Raw genomic sequence first — 25,420 nt, 5'->3', positions numbered from 1 at the left:
GAACCTCTGGTCTTTTGATTGCAAATACAATGTTTTCCCCCCCTGCATTTTTTGTCTCATATTACTTTCTTTTACCTACTCTATACTCTAGCAAGCCTACTCACCAATGTCAAAATTCATCCCTCCTTTTCCCATATTTCATGCTGTTCTATGTGCCTAGAATACACTCAGGAGTGTACTAATAAATATTTAACAAAAAAAAAAAACTCTGGGAGGATTGGGGAAGGTGGAAATGTATGCGTGACAGACGTATAACTAATTTGCATAGCTAACATTTTCTCCATCACTTTCTCAAGTTTGTTGTTATTGTTGCTGTTGTTGTTGTTGTTGTTGTTGTTGTTGTTGTTGTTATTCAGTCATTTCAGTCATGTCTGATTCCTCATGACCCCATTTGGGGTTTTCTTGGCAAAGATACTGGAGTCGTTTGCCATTTCTTTCTCCATCTCATTTTATAGATGAGGAAACCGAGGCAACAGGGTTAAGAGATTTACAGAGTCACACAGCTAATAAGTGTCTGAGGCTACATTTAAACTCATAAAGATGGGTCTTCCTGATCCCAGGCCCAGCACTCTGTCCACTGCACCATCTAGCTCCCCTTCTCAAGTCTAGAAATCAACAAATAATAAATCAAAAACTGATTTGTAGCATTTGGTGATTTCTCAGGTATAAATACCTACATTGAAAATTTAACGATCATCTCCCATGAGCCTGTTTGACCTGCTCTAACAAACTTCTGAATACAACCCTACCCACTTCAACTTGTTGATATTATTTTCATCTGTTAACACCTAACATGTTTTACCACTTCTGTGAAGCCTTCTCTTTGAAGCACTGCGTTTGAGAGAAAATGTTAATAAGATAGTTCAATTGAAGATACTGTTGATGTTTAGCCTGAAGAATAGAAGGCAATGGAGGAAATGATAGCTATTTTTAAATATTTAAAAAACTGTCATTTGGAAGAGAGATTAAGTTTAGTAGTTTGCATGGAGGCAGATTTCAGTTTCATTTAAAGAAGTACTTCCTAGCCATTAGACTTTTTGGAGCATAACAATCAGAATCACAGGTGGGCCTAAAAGACTAAGGGGTTCTTTTCTTCTGGGCTGATACAAGCAATATGGACCAGATTGAGTATTGAGGGGATCCTAAACTCTAATGAGGGGGTTATGTTCCATATTTCATATTTGTTTTTGTCTTTTTGATGTCCCACTTCAGCCCCCAGCAAGATTTACTGGAAGTCTATGTTTTGGCTCATGTTTAAAGCCAAATGAGTTAGAAGGAAAGTTGTCAGTGTATAGTAATTAATCATGCATGGACATGCAAATATTTCTTTGTAAAAAATGTGATAAATGGAATTGTAGTTAAAGTAAATGGCTCCCTAAAATTATATGTACATGATACAGGGACTCTAGCTGATGGGAGAGAACAGAAATTCTTTCAAACCTTTCATGATACTAAAGAACTGGGTTAGATAGGAATGTAACAAACAGCCTACAGAGTGAGCTCAGAGAAAATCCAAGTAACAATAGTGTAATATATTTAGAGACAAAAGAAAGTATCAGACACCATTTAGACTAAGCTCCTAATTTTTTAAATAAGCAATAGAGGCCCAAGGAAGATCAATGAATTGTCTAACATCCCAGAGGGGGTAGAGCCAGGATTTGAACCATAGTCCAGAGCCTTCACCTGTGCCATCTTCTAAAGCAGAAACTTCCCCTGCTGCCAGCTAATTCCACCTGATGGACCTAGGACCTTCAAAATATTTCTGATTCATGAGGTTGCCTCCAAGGCTTAAAATTTACATCTTGAGGTTAATATTTGGTTAACGAAGGAAGCATGAAACAGGAAAGACAAACCTCTGAAATCCTTTTTTTAGGTTTACCTAGATAGGACATGGGCTTTAACTGGCTTGCTCTTAGCCTTATTTAAAGTGACCAGGCTGGGTAAAAGTATGAGCTGCATTTCTCTACCAACCCTTCACAGAAGATCCAAACATGACATGATGACACTGAGGGAGTTGAAGGAAGAGAGTGTGAGAAGTGAGTAGAGAAGAAGCCAAGATGATGAAGTAGAGGTACCAACCCATTCAAGTTCTTCTAACATTCCCCTCCAAACAACTTTAAGGTAACCTCAAATTGAATTCTGGAGCAACAGAGCAAATAAAAGGCAAGGGTGAGACACTTTTTCAGCCTAAGAAAACTTGGGAGGCTGAAAAGAGGTGTCTGTGACACTGGAGTCTCAGCCTGCTTGGAATACACAATCTGCCAAAAGCATCATTGGGCCTTGGTGGTGGCAAGAGCAGCAAAAACAGCAGGAGATTTGGGAACTCTCTGGCCAGAAATGGTAAGGTGGTCAGATAATTGGTCAGAAAGAGACTGCAGAAAGAGATTCACTGAGAGCAGGACCTGGCACTGTTTAGCAACTATACTACCTATACTCAGGTCTGGGACACTCTTCCAGGTTACAGTTACAAGGCAGAGAGGAACACTAGGATTCCACGTGCAGAAGATTAGGATCACTGTTCAAGGTTCCAGGAGAGAGGGGAGTATTTGTGGCTGCAGGAGAGCAGGACACCTGGTCACAGTTGCAGGGCCAAGAGAAGTGTTAGCACCTTCAGCTGCAGGAGAGAATAGGGCCCTTCCTGGTTAAGAACAGAGCACAGAAAAGGAGAGTAGTGACTACATCTCTCCCCAGATCACACCACTTTGGAAGCACTGAAAACTTACAGACCACCAGAACTAGTTCCGAAAACAGCAGTGAAAAAAAATCCTGAAGCTTGGCACAATGCTAGCCCACCCTCAGGTGAGTGGAGACAAGTTTAACATAAAGTTCAAAGTCAAGAAATAGGCTAGAAAAAAAATGAGCAAACAACGAATAAAAGAAATGACTAAAAAAAAAAAGCTACTACAGTGGCAGGGAAGACCAAGAAACAAACCCAGAAGAAGACAACAAAGTAAAACAATTATAAACAATGCTTCAAAGGAAGTTGGTTCAAATCCAAAAATGAAAACAACATTCAAGGGAAGAGAAACACTGGTGGAAAAAGATTATCTCTGAGATTTGGGCATAGTTCAGTAACTGTGACTCCAAGAATCTGCAGCATGTGCAGTGGCCACTCTCCAATAAAACCATCTAGGCAGAAGGGCTAAACCAGGTTGAGGATAATCCAATGGGTCCATAGGTGAGTTAGGAGGCTGTCTACCCCAAATATGTGAAGATTTCCCTGGTAGAATGGGCAGATGAGAACAATGTCTTCCAATGGCCATGAGGGAGGCTAAAGCAAGGCCTTTGAGTTCAAACTTCTCTCTCTCTCTCTCCCCCACCACCTCCCCCACCCACTGAGAAGGAAAACAATATGATATCAATTTTATGTGTGGAACCATGCAAAACAAATTTTCATATTAGCCATGTCATACAAAAGCAAGAGAAACAAAGAAAGTGAGAAAATCATGTTTCAGTTTTTACTCAAAGTTAATCAGTTCTCTCTCCTGAGGTGGATAGCATTTTTTTTTATCATGTGACCCTTGGAATTGTCATTGTATCGATTAGGGTAGTCAAGTCTTTCATGGTTGAGCATCATTTCAACATTGCCATTACTATGCACAATGATCTTCCAGTTCTTTTCATTTCATTTCACATCTGTTCATATAGATCTTGCATCACTTCCCATAGTTCAATAGTACCCCATCACAATCACATGCCACAACCTGTTCAGCCATTCCCTGATTGAGGAGAATCCCCTTGATTTACAATTCTCTGCCAACATAAAAAGAGCTATTACAAATATTTTTGTATATATATAGATCCTTTTCCATTTTCTTTGATATCTTTGAGATACAAATCTAGCAATAGTATTACTGGGTCAAAGGGTATGCACAGTTTTATAGTCCTTTGGGCTTAGTTCCAAATAATTTTCCAGAAAGTTTGGACCAGTTCACAACTCCACCATTAGTGTACCTATTTTTGCCTCTTCCCCTCCAGCATTCATCATTTCTGATAGATTTGAAGTGGTAGCTCAAAGTTATTTTAATATGCCTTTCTCTAATCAATAGTGATTTAGAGCATTTTTCTTATGACAAAATATAGCTTTGATTTCTTCCTCTGAAAACTTTGACCATTTATCAAATGGGGAATGGTTCTGTTTTTGTTTTTGTTTTTTTTCTAAATTTGACTTAGTTCTATACTCGGCAGGAAAGTAGAACTTTATCAGAGAAACTTGCATTTTTTTATATTACTTCATTATCTATGGTACCTTTTAGCAAAATGTAGTTTGCCTACTTATCTCTTTTAGTTTGGTTTATTTTTGCTTTTACTTTGATAAATGTATAGATCATGATAGCTATCACTTATTTTTGTACTTCAGCTGAAGCATAATAGATTCTGCTGCAGCCCTTAATTTTTACTTTGTGTGTCTTTCCATTTCAAGTGTTTCTTGTAAGCAACATACTGTTTGATTCTGGTTTCTAATCCATTCTGCTATACATTTTTGTTTTATGGGTGAGCTCATCTCATTCACATTTATGATTACTGTGTATTTCCCTTCATTCCATTTTCTTCTATTTCTTCTTCTCTCTCTTTTTATCCTGTCCCACCTCCAAAGTCTATTTTGTTCTAACCACTGACTCCCTTAACCTGTCCTTTTCTCTTATCTTTTTCCCTCCTGTTTCCCTGTTGATTATTTCATTTTTATGTACAAGTGAGTATGTGTGTGGTTTGTATATATACAAATACACATTCAGAGTTCAAGCATCATCTGATTAACCCCTGTTCTCCTCTCTGTCTTGTGCTATTTATTGCACTTATTTTATGTGAGAAAATTTTCCTTGTTCTATCTCTCCCTTTCCCTTTCTTCCAATACACAACCCTTTTGTTTATCTGGAGATCATTCCAACATAATTGACTCACATCCATGCCCTTTGTCTATGTAAACTCCTTTCATGTGCCCTAATAATTATAAAGTTCTCAGAAGATAGATTATCATCTTCTCATGTAGGAATGTATGTACTATAGTTTTATTGAGAATTTTATGATTTCTCTTTCATGTTTACCTTCTTATGCCTCTGAGTCTTTTCATCAGGAATATTTCAAAATTCTCTATTTAGTTAAATGCCCATTTTTTTCCTCTGAAGGATTATACTCAGTTTTTCTGGGAAGGTTATTCTTGTTGCAATCTTAGATCCTTTGCCTTCTAGCACATTATATTCCAAGCCCTCTGATACATTAGCATGGAAGCCACTAAATGTTATGTGATTTTGACTGTGGCTCCACAATATTTGAACTGTTTCTTTCTGGCTTCTTAAAGTATTTTCTCTTTGACCTGGGAACTCTGGAATTTGGCTACAGTATTCCTGGGTGTTTTAATTTTGGGATCTCATTCAGGAGGTGATTGATGGATTCTTTCAACTTCTATTTTACCCTCTGGATCTCAAATTACAGGGCAGTTTTTCTTGATTATTTCTTGAGATATGATTTCTAGACTGTTTCTTTGATCACAGGTTTAATGCAGTCCCATCATTCTTAAATTATCTTTCCTCTATTTTCCAAGTCAATTGTTTTTCTGATGAGATATTTTACATTTTATTCTATGCTTTCATTCTTTGGACATTGTTTTTATTGTTTCTTGATGTCCCATTGAGTCATTCACTTCCCTCTTGCCCAATTCTAATTTTTAAGGAATTATTTTCTTCAGTGAAATTTTGTACCTCTTTTACCATTATGCCAATTCTAATTTTCTTCATTATTGTTTTGTGCCTCATTTACCAAGCTGCTAACTCTCTTTTCATAATTTTCTTGCATCACTATCATTTCTTTTCCCACTTTTTCCTCTATTACTTATCTGTTTAAAAAAAAAATGCTTCCAGAAATTCTTGTTGGGCTTGAGTCCAATAAACCTTTTTCCTTTGAGGCTTTGATTTTAGCTGTTTTCACTTTGTTGTCTTTTTCTGAGTTTGTTTCTTGATTATCTCTGCCACTGTAATAGTTTTTTTTTATGGTCAATTTCTGGTTTTGTTATTTGCTTATTTGTCTTGCTTATTTCTTAACTTTTAAGTGTATGTTAAAGTTGGGCTCTGTTCACTTGGGAGTGGGGAGGCACTTTATCAAGCATGAGGCTTTTTCATACTGCTGTTTTTCAGAGCTAGTTCTGGGGGTTTCAAAATTTTTGGTGTTTCCAAGGTGAGATGATCCTGGTTGAGATATGGTCACTACTCTTCTAGTCTACACTCTGGTCTTTACCCAAGAAGGGCCCCTGGTCTCTTGCAGCCACAAATACTAGCACTATCTTTGCCTTGGGACTGTGACCAGGGCCCTGATCTGTTGTGACCAGTCTCCAGTGCTCCTCTCCATCCTAGCACTGCAATCCAGAACTGTTGTGTAGACAATATAAGTACCAGTTGTATCCAATGTTATAAACTTCTCCTTCTGACTTACTAAGTTTTATTAGGCTGGAAAAATGTTTCCCTCTGGCCATTTGTTGGTTCTGCTACTCCAAAATTTGATTTGAGGTATTATTTTAAAGTTGTTTGGAGGGGAATATTTAGAGAGTTCAGCTGAGTTTCTAATATCTGCCATTTTGGCTCTGCCCCATCCTTCTCCATCATTTATTTCCAGTTTCTTCCAGGCTCATTCCCTCCTGAATAAAAAATATGCTCATTTATCCCCCATCCTCAAAGCACTCTCACTTGAACTTTATATCTCTGCTAATGATTGTCATAAATGTCTGCTGACCTTTGAGGCTAAATCCCTCAAAAAGACCATCTATAATAAATGTCTCCAATTTTTCTCCTCACACTACTTCTTAACCCCTCATAATCTAGCTTTTGATCTCATCATTCCACCAAAACTACTCTCTCCAGGGATACTAATGGTTTCTTAATTACCAAATCCAAAAGCCTTTCTCAGTCATCGTTTTTTGACCACTCTCCTGGGTCTTCTTTAATGTGTTAGACCGCTCCTTCTCAGTCTCCTTTGCTGGATCCTAATTCCTCCAATTGTAGATGTGTCCCATGGAGTTCTATCTTGGGCTCTCTTCTCTCTACATACTACTTCTCTTGGTGATCTTATTGACTCCCATGGACTTAATTACTATCTCTAGGCTGATGATTCTAAAATTTTCCAATTTAAAACCTCTAACAACTAACTTCTGTACTGATCTCCAATCTCATGTCTCCAACTGCTTTCCTATATCTCAAACTGGATGTTTAGTAAACATCTTAAACTCCACATGTCCAACACAAAACTCATTTTCTCTTCTCCTAAACCTTTATTCCCTCCTAACTTCCCTGTTACTATAAAGGGAAACAACCATCCTCCCTGCTTTTCAAGTTTGCATCCTAGAGTAGGTATCATCCTAAACTCCTTACTATTTTATGCCCCTGTCCCCTTATACTATACCATAGCTCTTGAGTGTGCCTTCTTCTCTCCTCTGACATTACCACCACTTGGGACAGGTCCTAGTTAATCTCATATCTAGACTATTGAAATAACTTGTTGGTGAGTCTGCCTGCCTCAAGTCTCTTTCTATTCCAGTCCATCCGTTGAGTCACCAAAGTATTTTTATAAAGCAAAGGTCATACTATGATTGCCTCTCCTACCCACAAACACCACTTACTCAACAAACTTCATTGGCTTCCTACCATATCAAGGATCAAATGCAAAATCTCCTTAGCATTCAAAGCTCTGCATATTCTAGGTCACTCCTACCTTTCTAGTCTTTTTGTATCTTATTCCCCACCACATGCTCTTTTTTTTTCACATACTCTTTGATCCAGTGACTCTGGCCTTCTCCCTAGTCCACAAACAAGCCATTCCATCTCTTGATGATAGGCATTTTCTCCAGCTCTTCCCATGTCCAGAATATTCTCCTTTCTCATTCCCATCTACTGGCTTTCCTGACTTCTTTTTATTTATAAATAAAATCCCATCTTCTACCAGAAACATTTACCTGCAAATCAATTCTAGAGTCTTCTTATTATTTCTGGTTAATCCTGTATGTGGTTTGTTTTTGCATACTTGTTTGCTTGCTTTTTTCCTCATTAGATGGTGAGCTACTTGAAGGCAGGGACTTCTGGAAGGAATCCTTTTCTGTGAATGCAAGAAATGAAAAATTTGTAAAAAGAAGTGACATAGGGTAGGGTGGGTAGGTAGTTGGGATATATGAGCTAAAGAACAAAAGTTTCCATGGGCTAATCCAGATCATGGAGATAATGAAGGAAGAGAAGGAAGGTAAAATAGCTTAGGCCATGAGAGATGGCAACTTTGTGTATTAAGGATCAGGGTACCAAGATGTAGGAATTGATAAGTTATAGAATAGGAGAAGTACCAGTTAAATTTGAATACTCAAGTGATTAAAGTAGGGGTTGGGAGAAGAGGTAATAGAAATGATGGTTCAAGATATCACATGGCAATAGTGGCCCACTAGTTTTGTATGTCATATAGCAGCCCAGACACTTCAGGATCCTGTCATCTCTCACAATTTTTGGATTTACTTATTTTGGCTATGGTGGAGTTTGAAGGCAATGTATTGAAGAGATCTTCAATCCTCAAACTTGAGTAGGGCTAATTAGGCCAGGGTCAGCACCACAGTTGAGTGAATGGTGGTGGTCCCCCAACCCCAACTTGGTCACCACTATCCTGGATCTTGTAATGATTCAATTCAATTCAGTTCATCAAACATTTTTTTTTATCAACTACTACTATGTGCCAGAATCTAGGTTAACTACTGAGAATACAGAGATAAAAAGGGTAATGTATCTGTCCTTAAATGACTTATACCACAAGGGAAAAACAAAACAAAACAAAACAATACCTTATAAACATAAGTAAATATAAAATAAAATGCAAATTTTATGTTCTAGTTCCCTATACAAGAGCCAGGAAGGCTACTTCTCCCGCTATGGTTCCATATAGTAACCTGAAGATTTTTGGGCAGTGGTTTTTCTGCAATATTTAGCTTGAGCCCCACTGTCTATGTTCTCCACTTTGTCAGAAGCTATAGTGATTAGAGTTTCAATTCCATTATACCATTTAACACTGATGAGCTTTTATAAAAAAAAATATTTACTTCAAAACTTCAATAATATGGCCAAATTAAACATACATACATTTTCTCAATATTTAAAAGGCATATTCTCTCTTATACTTCTTTGGTTCCTGGGGAAGAGTAGGCTCAAAATTTAACTCAGGTACCACATTGCATGGTTCCCACCAAACTCGTGTCAATATATGGCATGCCCACAAGGTGAATCTTCATTTCAGCTTCACTGGTCTAGGTCACCACTTACTCTTTGGGGCATTAATGCCTGACTGGCTACAAAACCTGATCTGGGCTTCTTTTTCTTGATTCTTGTGGTTCACTTTTTTTTAATCTTTCAAAACTCATAAGGTAAGGAAATTCTATTCCTTTCACCTAAAAAGTGAAAAAAATGCATTGTCAAAGGAACAAGGCCCATTTCTCTGGAGCCCTATGACATCAATGTGGAAAAGATTTTAAGGTCTATTTCCTTACATTATCTCACCAGATATTATACAAACTTAGCAGCTGAAAGAACTGGGGCAAGAGAGTCATGGCAGAAACTCAGCAGCCAGTCAAAGAGCTTCCCATTCACCACATGGTTAGTTGACTGGGACTAGTTATGGAATGTCTACCTATGGTCCTCAGTTTCTCCAAATCATTTCCCTTACATGTGATCATGAGTTTTTTTTGGAAGCAGTCCATTAGCATCTACATGGGGGAGGTTGCATTCACCAGATCCCCATTAAACTTTCAAAGTAATAAGAATTAATTCTGGGGGCAAATGGGAGCGCATCAGCTGATAAGGATGGGAAAGTAGAAAGTGGCACCTGAAATGTTCTTTAAAGGGAGTTAGAGATACAATGAAGCAGAAATAAGATGGAAGAACAGTTCAGGAATGGAGACAGGATATAGAATCTCATGTCTAGGGAATAGAGATTTTGCCAGTTTTTCTGGCACATAGAGTTCATGATGGATTCTGTACAAGTGTTGATTTTAAGATGGAAAGTTGGACACCTTATGGCAATGAATTCTATGTTTCTGACTCCAGGATTCTATGATTAAAGATGGTTGAGTAGGGATTATTTTATAGATATAATGATAGATAGCACACAATGATGGCTCATGCCCTTTTTAGTGCTCTATTGTGTGGGGAAGAAAGACTGAGCATGTCTTAGTAATGCAGGCCACAGGGCCTCCTCTCTCCCCAGGGTGGCTTCCCCACCTACTTCAGCTATGTTTTGATGAGGGCTTATTTTACCAACAGAATGTTGAATAGCATATACTGATTGGTATCCACCCTCCAGAATCCAGATTGCAATTTCAAAATGGAAAAGGGAGATACATATAGTTCTTCAATGCAAGCCCTTTTGGGTATTCTTTAAGCTATAAAAATATAGTTATAAAAGTAGCATTTCCTTTCTGAGACATGTGGTAAATCTTACCTATTATATTTCACTTAAAATGTTTTAATGAGCTGAGTAGAATGCAGGAGTAGGGGGAAAAGGATATAACATATGTTTCTATGGGAAGGATGCTGGCATTCAATATAGTAAAAATTTGTAAAATGAAGGTGGGGGTATTTGAAGGGGGAAACAAAGAAGTTCAAATTAGTCTAAGGAAGTATTTTATTAAATTGTTTGCTCTGAAGTTATTAGTTTTGACATTGTGTAAGTGGACTAATATAAAAACTTTAAATTTCTATGACATTTCCCCCCAAATGATACATTTAACATAAATTGAATTTAATGTCCCCATTTTGTAAGCCATGATCAGAATGAAAATTCTGTCAAAAGTAATCACACTGACACCTTTTTTTCCCTTGACTTTCTCCTCTTCAGCTAGGTTAGTGTTTACAGAGGAGAGAATTGCTGGCATGTACTGGGGAAAAGATCTCACATTTTGGGTAAGTCTTTTGAATACTGAAGATAGTACTGAAGACCATGTAATAAATCACTGGAGGAATTGGGAAGAAGCAAAAACTCTCCCAGATTATAATGCGTGCTTTTTCTATAAAGGCTTAAAAACAAACAAACAAAACAGAAATGAAAATAAAGCAAAAAACACTAAAGTTTTCATTATAAATAAATAATTCAAATTATATTTTCAGGTCTATTTCTACTTAGGGGAACCAAAAGCAATTGGAATATTATGTATATGTGTGTGTGTGTGTGTATGTGTGTATATGTGTGTGTGTGTGTGTGTGTGTGTGTGTACATGTTGGGGAGAAAAAGGTACTTTGAGAAAACATTTCTTTAAAGGTTTTAAACTAAAAGGGCATTCTGTTGTGTTTTTTTTTCCACTGTAAGGTAGGGATAGATGATTATGAAGAACATTGCAATGACTGTCCCAGAATCATTGCTCATCCAGTGAAGTTAATGAAATAGTATTGGACATGGGCCACAAAGGTGGGGGGAGAGGGGAAGTAGGAGAAGGAATATAATGTGAATGGATGGGTACTTGTGACTGTTGGTGTACCTTCTCTGTTCCTACTTCTACAGCACTGATCTCACAAATCAAATTCTGGGGAGATATATATACACAGACATTTCTCATGGCCCTGGTCAACCTAACAAAAGGAAAAATCATGATAAGATAAAAACTGATTTCCCTATCTTTGGAGATGTTCAAGTAAGGACTGGGTGATAACTTGTTAGGTGTGTTGTACAGGAGGCTCCTTATCCAGTATAGATTTGACCCCATGGTCTCTGTATTCTGTTCTAACTGTGAGATTCTATATTTCTTAAATCACATGGTATCTCATTGTGGGGAGAGAGGGAATGAAACTCAGAAGGAATAGGGAATGGGGAGGGAAGAAGAGACAGATCTGTTTCTATAGAAGAAGCTTCTCTTTTTATAATCCAACCTCCTAACAGATACCACCTATACATATCATGTGCATGTTTTATTATATTAGTCTTAAGTAAATTAGGTATGACTTTTAATTTGTGGATATTACTTTTTTGGGTAATGAATGCTCTTTTCTGAAAAAATGCATAGGTTTCATTATTAAAAAGGAGAGAATATTCTACTTCTGGTGTTTCTGTGTAACTTATTAACGGTAATAGGATTATCTGTTCCTCAGGAGGGACAGATGCCCCATAGGACTGCTCATTAACATAGGGAAAATGTCAGTAATAGACAGGCATTGCACTTTTTAAAATAGAACTATTCTCAAAGGACTCATTAACAAGAGAGCATGACATAAATAGTATACGTATCTTCAACCACAGAAGTATTCCTTCCTTCTCTGTTTAGTGTATAAGTTCCAAGTCCTTTAAGAGGGTTAAATCAATTAAAGACATACGAACAGGCAGGGATTTTGAAATCCCTGTTACCGTTTCAGATATTTATCATGCCTTTAAAAATACTGTTGGTACAGTGTATCTCTAGAACAATCAATACCTGTTTCTTAACCTCTATGGACATGATTATCACAAAGAATCCATCATCAGTAGCAGCTTTGAGAAAGAAAACCCTGATTTCTCCAGATGAATATATTACCATTAACTCACTTTTCACTAGCTGAAAGACAGAATGTTTAACTAAAACCAATATTATCCAGGCACAGCTAGAATTCTGTCAAAAAGAACATGGAGAGATTTGGGTGTTGTATAAATAAAATATACTCTAGGATTGTGGGTCCTTTAAAAAAATTCCACAAAACTCTTTTAAGATATATGTAACCTTAATTTTTTATTAGAGTAGGAGACAGGAGTACCATTCCTGGTAGAAAGCCCTGTGCTATGTACTGTACTATATTTTTACTGTCTCAATAAAAACCCAAGAGATTTGTTTTAAAGGTCACCACATTATGGTTTTTCTCCTTAAGAAAATGCAGTAGTACACCTTAGTTAAACAAAGGATCATGCCTCCTCATTTTCAAGTGAATTCAATTTAAATATAGGACATATGAAATGTAATCCTAGGCAGGCTTATAATTAAAGTGAAAGCCTTTGAATATATTTCTAGGCAGGATGAACATTTTCAGTCTCCACATGTAAAACCCACTCAGCTGCATTTCAATGTGATATGGCAATATTGTCTTTCACACAACTTAAAGTACAAAGACATCTAAAATTGGTTGAATTTACTTATCTTCCCTTAAACTAAAGTCATCTGAATGTCATATTCTCATGAAGCATTTCAATGAAAACCAAAGATTGGAATCTATATAGTGCCAAGTTGTGGTGAACCAGGAAAGATGGCCATTAGAATATGGACTTGATGAATACATGTATTTATTGAACCCAGGTAGAACATGTTCTTATCTCAGATTTCAGCTACTCATCCAAGTGGTTCAGTTAAAATAATAGACATTCTGAAGGAAAAAAAAATTAAGTACTCTATTCATTGACCTGTCATAGTGGTTATACTACTGAAATCTTAAAACTGCTATAGGTAGCCTTAATGTCTGCTATTATAGAGCTGTTCCATACAAAGTACACTATCAAACCACTGGAGCAAATTGCCCTCAAAACATTGATTGACAAATCATTAGAAAGAGTGCCAAAGAAGGAAGTAGTGGAGTTTTAAGAGAAAATACTGTAGCTTTAAAGTGTTTAAACCAAGCAAAAGTGATGAGTAGACCCAGATTTTTGTAGCATCCATAATTTCACCAGTCTGAGTGCTGTCTCTGACAGCACAGCTAACAATCCCTATACAACTATGCATCTCATCCCCACTGCTTTTAATACATATATTTCTTTTATAGCTCCATATGGTATCTACCTAATGTACTGGAGGCCTTTGGGAACTTTTAAAATTGCAATGGTAACAGTGTTCAATTTGGACTAATCAATTTCTGTCTGTCATTCTTATTAATGTTTAACCCATGTAATTTTCTTTGTATATGTCCTCAAAACCTTTTCTACCATTTCTTACAGACGTTTGATCCTTGGTAAATGATTGCAGCCTATGTATTTCCATTGTTAATTCTTCCAAGATCATGGTGTTGCAAATTTCACAGTTATATAGCCTTATTGGATGAAGGCTGATGTTAAAGAAATTGGATTTTGTGGCAGCCAGCAGTTTAGGATCATAGGAAGAGGTACAAAATTTCTCAACCTAGCATGATCTCTATCTTTTACTTGACTCTGGGCCAAGCTCATTGTCGCAACCAAAATATAAGTAAGGCAAGTCTAAATCAATATTTATTAGAGAAATACAAATTAAAACAACTCTGAGGCACTACCTCATACCTATCAGATTAGCTAATATTACAGAAAAGAAAAATGATAAAGGTTGGAGAGAGTAGTGGGAAAATTGGGACACTAATGCACTATTGGTAGAATTGCAAACGAATCCAACTATTCTGGAGAGCAATTTGGAACAATGCCCGAAGGGCAACCAAACTGTGCATACCCTTTGATCCAGCAATACCACTTCTAGGTCTGTATCCCAAAGAGATTATAAAAAAGGGAAAAAGACCTACACGTACAAAAACATTTATAGCAGCTCTTTTTGTGGTGGCCCAGAATTGGAAATTGAGGGGATGTTCCTGAATTGGGGAAGGGCTATACAAGTTGTGGTACATGCATGTAATGGAATGTTATCATGCGTGAAAAACAACAAACAGGAAGATTTCAGAAAAATCTGGACTCACACAAACTGACACAAAGTAAAGTGAGGTGATCCAGGAGAACAATGTACACAGTATGAGCAATATTGCATGATGATCAACTATGAATGACTTAGCTCTTCTTAGCAACAGAGTGATTAAAGACAGTTTCAAAAGACTCAACATGGAAAACGCTTATCTACCTTCAGAGAAGGAACTGATGGTATCTGAATGCAGATTAGAACATGCTATTTTCACTTTCTTTTTTTTGTAGGTTTTTTCCCTCTTTTGTTCTGTTCCTTCTTATCCATCACAGCTAATATGGATATATGTTTTACATGATTGCATATATATAACCTATATCAATTTGTTTACTGTCTTATTGAGGAAGGAGGAGAAAAGGAGAGGTAGAAAATTTGGAACTCAAAATTTCATTTAAAAAATAATTGTTAAAAATTGTCTTTACATAAAATACCATTTAAAAGAAAAAAATAAAGCAGGAAGGAAACAAATATTTATTAAATACCTACTGTGTGCCAGGATCTATGCTATACATTTTACAAATATCTTATTTGATGCTCACAATCCTGGGAAGTAGGTGCTAATATTATCCCCATTTTAAAGTTAAGGAAACTGCAGCAGATATTTAAATGATGACTAGGGTCACATAGCTAAAAAGAGTCTAAGGCCAGAACTCTGGTCATATTGGCTCAAGGTCCAGTGTGCTATCAAGCTGCCTCTAAATAATGTAAATATTGAGTTATTAGAGTCACTCAATGGGATATCAGTACAGCTTCATGTCATAATCTGGATAATGGGTTTTCATCTACTTTACCAGGGTTAATGGTTAGGACTATAAACTTTTACCTTGCTGTACATTTTATTGAGGAGATATTGTGGTGTTTTGAGGTTCAATGCAATTAGTAGAGTATTGTCTGTTAATAAAAGTTACTTCTACAAACTCACCATCAATAGCAAATTCTTATTTTGGGACCTCATCAAAATGTCCCCATTTTTCATACCTCATTTTAAGTGTCAATACTAATAAATATGCATAAGGTTACTTCTTTTTCTTAGAATTTTATATATTTTAATGTATGTAGGGGAGATGGCTTGTTCAAAGTGAACCTTCAGGGAGGCATTTTGTTCTGTAGAGTCAAATGTTGCCTTAAAATCAGTTAACAAACAAGTATAGTGGAAAGAACACTTTTTCCATTGTGCAGTGGATAAATCACTTAACTTTTCTATGCCACAGTATCTTTCTGTGTTAAACAGAGATAACAGTAAATGATATTTTATACTCAGATGGACTGAGATAGCATCTTTAAAAAATGTCTTGCAGGCTGGCCTTGGGCTGGCCTTGGGACTGCTGGCCAGACTGCAATGGCTGCTGTGTGTTCAGCCTGCAGCACCTCAAGCACCTGCTGCCTCCTCTGCCCTTCTCTGGGCCTAGACAGACTCTCTGAGCTGATCCTGATGGTGGCAGTCATCTTGGAAGCACCACCCCTCACCCTACCCTCTTCATGAGCCTGGACAAGTCCACTGGAACGTGGTATTGTATTTACCATATACCTGGACTATTGGCTAGGCAGTAGAGCCAGGCTGTTTTCCAGACTGGTATATGTTGTCCCTTTTTAGCATTGGAGTGATTCTGATGCAGGGAGCTAGCTGTACCGTTAATTACATATAGGATAAGGACTAGGGTAAAAATGTTACAAGGACAACAAATTGACAAATAGCTACTGGAAATATTTAAATTTTTCAATTCTTGGTTTTCCTTGGAGAATAGCTGAGCTTGGCACTATGTGTACTCCTGTCTTTGAATTATTACAGTACACTATAGCATTGGGAACTGCGTCATTGTCTCTGATGGCTATTTATCCTATGATGAAAAGAATTGCTGATTGGCCGCAGTTAACCTTGGGACTGACCTTTAACTGGGAAGCATTACTTGGATGGTCTGCCATCAAGGGCTCCTGTGATGTGTCTGCTTACCCTTTATCTTTCTGGAGTTGTGTGGACTTTAAAATATGACACAATCTATGCCTATCAGGAAAAATGAGATGATGCCCTGTTTGATCTCAGATCCATTACACTACAATTCAAGGAAGACACCGAGCAGTGGTTAAACGGCTTCAGCACTGTCATGCTGGGTAGCCTAAGTCTGGCTGGACTAAATTGTGACCAGACTGTCTTCTACTATGCTGCAGAGGCTGACAGAGGGGCTAATTTGGCTCACCAGATTTGCACTCTGGACTTTCATAAACCTGAGAACTGTAGGGACAAGTTTACTTCCAATAGAACAATATTTTGTAACAATCTTACTTTTCATAGGAATTATGCTTGGAAACTTATGGAAAGAAAAAAAATAGGAACATGTAGACAGCAATTTAGGAAATTAACAAATGAAGTTTAGGAACTTTTCAAAGTAAGAGCTACAAAACTTTCTCTTGTTTTGTTACCAGAAAACTAGTTTGGATATTCTATCAAAGTAAGAATAATTGACAGATGACTATTACAGGCTGGGTGACCTAGGATTTCTCAGATTAAACAATTTTACCAGCAAAATTCATGCCAACTCAGGTATTAGCAAATTCTCAACTTATTTGAAGTTGTGTGTAGTCTTGAATTTTTAGATTAACATATTGTCCTGGGCATGAAAATTCTCCTTTAACAATTATTGGAATTATAGAAGCTTTAGCACCTCTTTAGAACTGTGATGAGGATCTTGCACAAGAAGAATGTATTTTGGGGAATGTACTCTTTTTAGAGAAAACTAAAATAAAAGTTGCTATGGGAAAAATTCTTGAAAACTTTGAAGTTTTATAGAGAGTCAACTTTTATTATGTCTAAAGTAATTAAAATATTGTTGTTACAAAGGCCAGATCTTTGTGTCAGGCATGCAGCAGAATCTTTTTTTTCCTTTTTGGCCCCATTCCACCAACATGATCACATACTATTCTAATAGCACCAAATGAGCATAAAGGTATCAAATAAATTAATTTCACAAAAAAAGAAACAAGGCATGTAAGTTCTGTGGAACAAAAGTACGTAGAACAGTGCCTGACATACATAGATGCTATATAAATATAAGCTATAGTTAATAATAATAATAATAGAGGAATTTGAGTACTGAAGACTTTAAGTGATTTAAATTATAATGTCCTTTCATCTCTAATTACTGTGTTAAGTTTAATATGATATGACAGAAAATAATTTCTTAGAGTATTTTTTAGTTTTCCTTATGAAAACAGATTTGCATGACCATGGCAGTCTGTAAAAATACAAACTTTCTGGAAATTTTCAACATATATTTGGAACTTAAATTCTCAGAGGCTTTCCAGGCCAATTGTTTCATTTTACATCTTAGGAAACTGAGGCCCAAGAAAGTGAAATGCATTGTTTAATATTATTCTGATAGGCAACATAAAATTTGAAATTGAATCTAATTTTATTGATTCTATAACATATGTTCTTTTCACTGCACCATTCCATCTCTTTTACTTGGTGATTTTTTTTTTAAACCAAGAAAAACGTTATATGCAGACTGAGTTTTGGTTACATTGGCCTAATGGATTTTCAGTAATGTTGTGCCCAAGTTAAAAGTTTTAAGAAGTACATTAAGCAGTTATTCTTATTAGATTCAGTTGGAAATGACAAGACATAATAATTCAGATAACCTTTTCATACAGATTAACATTTAACATATCACCTGAACTTAGTAATTTTCCAGAAGAGAACTTCAGGTCAGATTGTTTTTTTTTTGTTTTTATTTTAGTTAGTCCCTTTTTCATAAATATTGATTTGTCTATTTTTCAGTTATTTGTATTTTAATATTTAATTTTTTAATTTCCACATGCACAACTCTTTATCCTCCATTTTTTTTTTATCCCAAAGATGATCTTGGGATGCTAGTCTTTGACACTGTGGGTGTGGTCAAGTAATATTATTGTCATGTTCAAGTGTTTTAGTTGTGTCTGACTATTTGTGACTTCATTTGGGATTTTCTTGGCGAAGATATTGGAGTAGTTTGCCCTTTCCTTCTCTAGCTTATTTTATAGATGAGGAAATTGATGCAAACAGGGCTAAGTGACTTGCGTAAGATCATACAACTAGTAAGTGTCTGAGGCTGGATTTAAATTCAGGTCTTTCTGACTCTAGGCCCAGGCTTCTGTCCACTGCACCTAGCTTCCATAGTTAAGTATTAAGTCTCTTTTAATTTGCCATTCATCTAAACAAATATATAATAAACATATAAAATATTTATCTAAACATTTTATTAAATAACAATAAATTATTAATAAAATAACAATAAAATTATGAAGCAAATATTAACATGTTTAAATAAAAATTTTCATATTTATGCAATCACAATGTCCAAATAAACTCACTATTTTAAAGATTTCACTAAAAGGATGACATTTTCAATTATAGCTTGGTGGCAACATGGATAGAGCCTAAGACTTAGAGTCAAAGCTGTGTGACCCTGGGCAAATTAGTTACTATCCTGTGCCTCAGTTTTCTCATCTATAAAATGGGGACAATAATAACACCAACCAAATAGATCTGTTGTGAGAATTAACTGGGTAAATGTATATGAAGTATTTTGAATATCTGAAAGTACAGCATTAAATGCTAGTGATTGTGAATTTAGCTTTTGGATTGGTCTTTACCATCAAGCATTTGATTCCACATACCCTACCCCCATAAAATAGATCTTTTCAATTTTGTATTCACATTTGCACATGTGATCACTTTTCAATGTGCTAATTTTACATCCATCCAATTATATTTATTAAATAATAACACTGTACCTTGCAGTGTTATGGCATTTTTTTTCTTCAACTACCTCACTTCAGGCATATTCACCTTTCTAATGCTGACCATCATGGTAATTTAAACCAGTTTTATTTGAAGAAAATAAGTAAGAACAAAAGCGTAGAGTATGGTTCATCTGAAACCTTTATACCTGTCTAGGAATGAGATTGTCTCCAGTGATTTCTGTTCTATTTGTCCAAGGTAGAGAAGGTGTAGTCATGATTTTACTGATAATCTGTCCTTGCTCTTATTATGATGTTCTTTCCTGAACACAAATCCCTCCATCTTTCCTTACTTCATTTCATTTTCTATGCTATAAGGACCCTTTCATTTTGATCTGCTGAAACCATATCTGTTCTTAAATGCTACCTACTTCAGGAAGACTTATGAAGTTGCCTCGCCCCCACCTCTGAAATACATATAGCACTTTGTATCTCTCTTATGCATTAATCACACATGCATATATGTATATATAGAAACATCTAATTACAGACACACTGTATATACTGCATCTGTGTGTGTATGTGTGTGTGTGTGTGTGTATGGAGAGAGGGGAAAAAAGGGAGGGAGGGAGATGGGGAAAGCAAGAGGGAAAAAGAGAGAGGGAGGGAAGGAGGAAGGAAGTGAAGGAGGGGAAAACAGAAAGCGAGTGAGAGAAAGAGAGAGGGAGGGAGAAAGACAGAAGGGAGGAAGGGAGAGAGAGAGAGAGAGAGAGAGAGAGAGAGAGAATAAGTGGGAGGGCTGTATGCTTCATGAAATTAGGGACTGATTCTTATCAAATTTTGCATCTTTCCAGTGCTGTGCTCAGTTTTGGTGTTTACTAAATGTTTGCTGTATGAATGAATAAACAGATAAATGAATAAAAGTTTTATTTTTAAAAATTATAGTTTATTACTTTGGCCCTAATTCATGTTTTGAAGGGAGAAAACATTTTGGAGGAAATTATGTTATCGTCATTCTACACCATTTTTCAAGGAAAAAATCCTTGAGGTACTTTCTTTTTTTAATAGTATTTTATTTTTTCGCAGTTACATGTCAAGATCATTTTTAGCATTCATTTTAAAAGATTTTGAATTCTGTATTTCTCTCCCTCCCTCCTGACCCTCCCCTCTTCTGAAAATGGCAGGCCATATTTGATAAAGATTATACATGTGCCATCATGTAAAACACCTTTCTCTGGAGGTAGATAACATTTTCCTTCATGAGTACTTTGTACTTATCTTGAATCATTGTGTTATTGAGAAGAGCTGAGTCATTCTTAGTTGATCATCACACAATATTGCTGATACTGTGTAAAATGTTTTCCTGACTCTGCTCACTTCATTTTGCATTAGTTCATACAAGTCTTTCCAGGTTCTTCTGAAATCTGCCTGCTCATCATTTCTTATGGCACAGTAGTATTCCATTACATTCATATGCCACAGCTTGTTTAGCCATCCCCCAATTAATGGCATACCCTCAATTTCCAGTATTTTGCCACCATGAAAAGGACTGCTGTAAAGAATTTTGTACAAGTTGGTACTTTTCCCTTTTTATCATCTCTTTGAGATACAAACCTAGTAGTGATATTTCTTAGGTTATCCTTTCGATTATGGCATTCAATTAGTCCAAAGATTCTGACATTATCTCTCCTGGATCTCTTTTCTAGGTCAAATATTTTTGTAATGCAGTATTTTACATTTTCTTTTCTTTTTTTCATTTTTAAAAAATTCATTTGATTGATTTTTGATGTTCTCCTACAGTCATTAGCTTCCATTTTTTCAATTCTAACTTTTAAGGAGTTATTTTCCTTAGTTAGTTTTTGTACTTCCTTTTCCATTAGACCAATTCTACTTTTTAAGCAGTTGTTTTCTTTTTTCCAAGCTGTTGACTCTTTTTTTTTTCATAATTCTCTTGCATCACTCATTTCTTCTCCCATTTTTTCTTCTACGTCTCTTATATGATTTTTTAGCTCCATTTTGACCTTTTCCTTGAGTTCTTTCTGGGCTTGAGACTGCTTCCCATTTTTCTTTGGGGTATTGCCAATAGGTATTTTGACATTGTTTTTTTCTTCTAAGTTTGTGTCTTGATCTTCCCTGTTACCACCATAACTTTCTATGGTAATACTCTTTTGTTGTTACTGTTACTGTTGTTTACTCATCTTTTTTGGCCTTTTTCCTTTCTTTTAAATTTGAGTCCTCCTCCCAGGGTAGAAGGTGCACTGTTTCAGGCTTCTTATGCCAGGGGTTGCAGGCCTTTACTATTTACCTGGTACTATGCTGACATTGCCCTGAGGCCCATGAGGACCCTTATGTCTTATGCTAAGCTGAGGGGATGCTGAGGTGGTGGGCTGTGCTGGAAGCTGTAGGAGTGTGGCAGCTTACCTGGTGCTGAGTTGGGATCCTAGTGCTGGTGTTTGATGTATGTTGAGGCTCCTGTGGTGTTTCTGCCTTTCCCCAGGGCTATACTGAAGGAAGAGGTGGTCTGGCTGCTATAGGTTGCCCATTGCCTAGGGCTACACTAAGTACATGCAGGGGCCCAGGGGCTGGAGGCTGCATGTTTGCTTATGCACCTTTAGGTTTGGCCTCTACCTGTTTGTCGAGGGCTATGCTTAAGCACATATGGAGGTCCTGGTGTGGACATTTGGCTGCTTTACCACACTGGGACTCAGGATCTCCCACTGTTTTGTTGAGGTGGTATTTGCTGCTGGTTTCCTGGGATGCTTCCTGTCCTGGACTGCATTCCCCTTTTACCTGAGTGAGACAGACCTTTCTTGCCAATCTTCCAATTGTCTTGGATTAAAAGATTGTTTCACTCCATCTTTTTGCTGGTTCTGCTATTCCAGGATTTATTTGGGGGCTCTCATTTTATGGTTTTTTGGAGGTGAATATGGGAGAGTTATGGCATTTTATTTCTTACTCTACCATCTTGGGTCTTGGAAGTCTCCTTGGGGTGTTTTCCACCATGACTTATTACTTGACTATAACCACAATGTCAAGATTCTGCTCCGAGGATATTTTTTTTTTGAGATGGAAAATGGAAGGGAATGAGTTCTGTGTGCAGGCACATTTCTATATGTGTTTTTTATTTCCTAGGTACCTGAAAGTTTTAGTGGAAAACTACAGCAAGGGTTAGGACAATACAATAGACAGACGAAAGAGGGGGAGAAAAAAGAGAGAGAGTGAAGGAAGATTTATCTCACTATCAATTCTTTTGCTCTTGTGGAATTGATGCTGTTGGAAACTTTTGCACTCACCAAGCAGATTCACTCACTTTAGTTCAGGAAGGGAAAGACTGTTCTGCAATGTTTCATCAGCATTGCCCAAGGAAAGTGGAACTAAATGCTACAGGTCTTCAATTCCTTCAGAAAAATCTTGGGTTCATCTTGATGATTTAGCAACCTGCAGCATTAAATTTATCTTTGGCTATTGCTAGATCACTTAACTCCCTCTTTCCATTTATCTTAACTCTAACAAAACCTCTCAAGTATAGGAAAGCTTTAAGTAGAATATTTCTTGTCATAAAATCTTTTGTAGGATTTTTTTCCCTGTGCTGAAAATTTTAACTTTTTTTCTTTTTCCTTCTAGTGAGGTGAATATGGTTTGAAAGGTTTTAATCATCTATTAGTAAATTCAACAACAAAAAAATTGTAAAGTGCCTATCGTGTGCAAAATCTATTTCTAGCTGCTACCTCTTTTTCCCATTGATCAGTTTCTCCTAGTGCCTCCATTTCTGGGCAAGGGCCCAGGTCAGCTGAACATCATTCCCCTCTTAGCTAAGCTTCTTTCTTTGCAGACTTCAACATACAGGTACTTACCCTTACTGCCCCACCACTTTCCAACTTTTCAGCTCCCTTCTGTGCGATATATTCTCCTAATAGAATACAAGGCAGTAAGAACAAGGACTGTCTTTTTATTTCTATTTAAATTACCAGCACTTAGCACAGTGCTTAATGCATGCTCCTGTCTTTCCCTTGCCTCAACAATCTAATGAATAAGGATTGTGCTGCAATGTTTCTGGTTGTTTCAAAAGTAGGTTCAAATCCAGGCACTCTGACTTAAGATCCACTGTTATTTTCACAACATCATCTTGTTAGTTGGTAGTAATATAGTTTCTAGCTACTCTTGATGAGTTCGTGTCATTATTTTCACTCAGATGAACTACATTATTGGGTAGAAAAAGCACTTGCACTAATAATTCAAGGCTCATTAAAAAAAGGAATTCATAAGATCATTGATGGAGAAGGAAATGGCAAACCACTCCTGTATCTTTGCCAACAAAACCCCACATGAGACCACAAAGAGTCTGACATAACTGAAATGATTTAACAACAACAATTATCATAGAGAATGGAAAATGTATCCCTGTACTTGAGAAGGTCAAATGTCCCAATTTATAAAAAAAGGAATGGATTCTGAAATTATAGGTCAAAGATATTGTTTTTGATTCCTGAAATAATTCTTTAATATATTATTAAAGGGATGGTTAGTGAACATTTAGAAAAGAAAGTAGTTATTCTAGAGGCCACCATAATTTCATCAAGAGCAAGACATGACATTTCATGACTTGTTCTGAGAATGTCATAACCTTATTTCTTTTCATGAAAGTTATTAGATACAGAGCTCAAAGGAATGTCATTGTATGATATGTAGATTTTATTTTAAATTTTTATTGTTTTATTTTTGGCTTTTACATCAAAGTCATTTCTGGATATATTTCTCTCTCCTTCCCCTGCCCCCAGGGAGCTTATCACTGAAACAAATAAATATAGTTAAGCAAAAACAATATACACAGAGAGATGATATCTGATTACATAGGCAACATTCTATACCTGTAGTCTCCCACCCCACCCCCAAGGAAAGGGGAAATGTGTACCTACTTATTTCTTCTACAGGGTCAAGATTGATCACTATAATTACAAATCATTCACAATTATTTTAGTGCTTTTTCCAATTTGCATTACTGAAATCATTGTGTATATTGTGTTATTTGTTTTGATTTACCTAGATTTTAACAAAGAATTTCATAAGGTTTCTCTTCTTGTCTTGTAGAAGCATTAGAGACATGTTGGCTACATGATGCTATAGTTATATGAAATTACAATTGGTTTAATGATGAAACTTAAAAGAGTTGTTGTCTTAATATTACTTTATCAGCTTAGAAGGAGCTCTTCAGTGGAAAGCCCTGGGGACTGGTCTTTTATCCTATGCTACTTAACATTTCTAACAGTTATTTAGATTATGCATATAGATGACATTCTTATAAAATTTGTACATGACCCAAAGACAACAGTTGTCAAGATTCAAGAAGTTCTCCTGTTGCCACTGAGTCGAGCGGGAGGTGGAGGCTCCCGGGTGTTTTCAAAATTTAGCTTCACCCATGAACCACTGCCATGGCCGAGGAAGGCATTGCTGCTGGAGGTGTAATGGACGTTAACACTGCACTACAAGAAGTGCTGAACACTGCACTCATCCATGATGGCCTACCTCGTGGAATTTGTGAAGCTGCCAAAGCCTTGGACAAACTCCAAGCCCATCTTTGTGTTCTTGCTTCCAACTGTGATGAACCTATGTATGTAAAATTGGTTGAGGCCCTGTGTGCTGAGCACCAAATCAACTTGATCAAGGTCGATGGCAACAAGAAGTTGGGCGAATGGGTAGGCCTCTGTAAAATTGACAGAGAGGGAAAGCCCATAAGGTGGTTGGCTGCAGTTGAGTTGTTATTAAGGACTATGGCAAGGAATCTCAGGCCAAAGATGTCATCGAAGAATATTTTAAGTGCAAGAAATGAATAAAAGAAAAGCCTTGGTCTGATCTGAAAAAAACAAAAAAGATTCAAGAAGTTCTGGCAAGCTAGACCAAAGGACCAAATCTAATAGGAGGGAATTTTAAAAAGGACAAATGTAAAGGTTTTTATTTAGGTTAAAAAATTGGTCTCACAAGGATAAGGTGGAAAAGTTATGCCTATGCAGCTGTTCATCTGAAAGTGACTCTGTGACTCACAGAGGTATTCAGCTTCAGTCTGACCTTACAGGTTGATTGATATCAACTCAGAGG

At 36.6% G+C, this 25,420-nt stretch overlaps 2 pseudogenes; both read left to right on the top strand.

The window, feature by feature from the left end:
- Nucleotides 1-16,090: 16,090 nt before the first annotated feature.
- On the top strand, nt 16,091-16,939 carry LOC114033889 (annotated as a pseudogene).
- Nucleotides 16,940-24,690: 7,751 nt separating this feature from the next.
- Nucleotides 24,691-25,177, top strand: LOC114033938 (annotated as a pseudogene).
- The last annotated feature ends 243 nt before the right edge of the window (nt 25,178-25,420 follow it).

Source organism: Vombatus ursinus, unplaced genomic scaffold, assembly GCF_900497805.2.
Source record: "Vombatus ursinus unplaced genomic scaffold, bare-nosed wombat genome assembly UNPS02007612.1, whole genome shotgun sequence".
Lineage (NCBI taxonomy): Eukaryota > Metazoa > Chordata > Mammalia > Diprotodontia > Vombatidae > Vombatus > Vombatus ursinus.
Note: the sequence above shows the minus strand (reverse complement) of the source record. Positions and strands in the feature narration are given on the sequence as shown.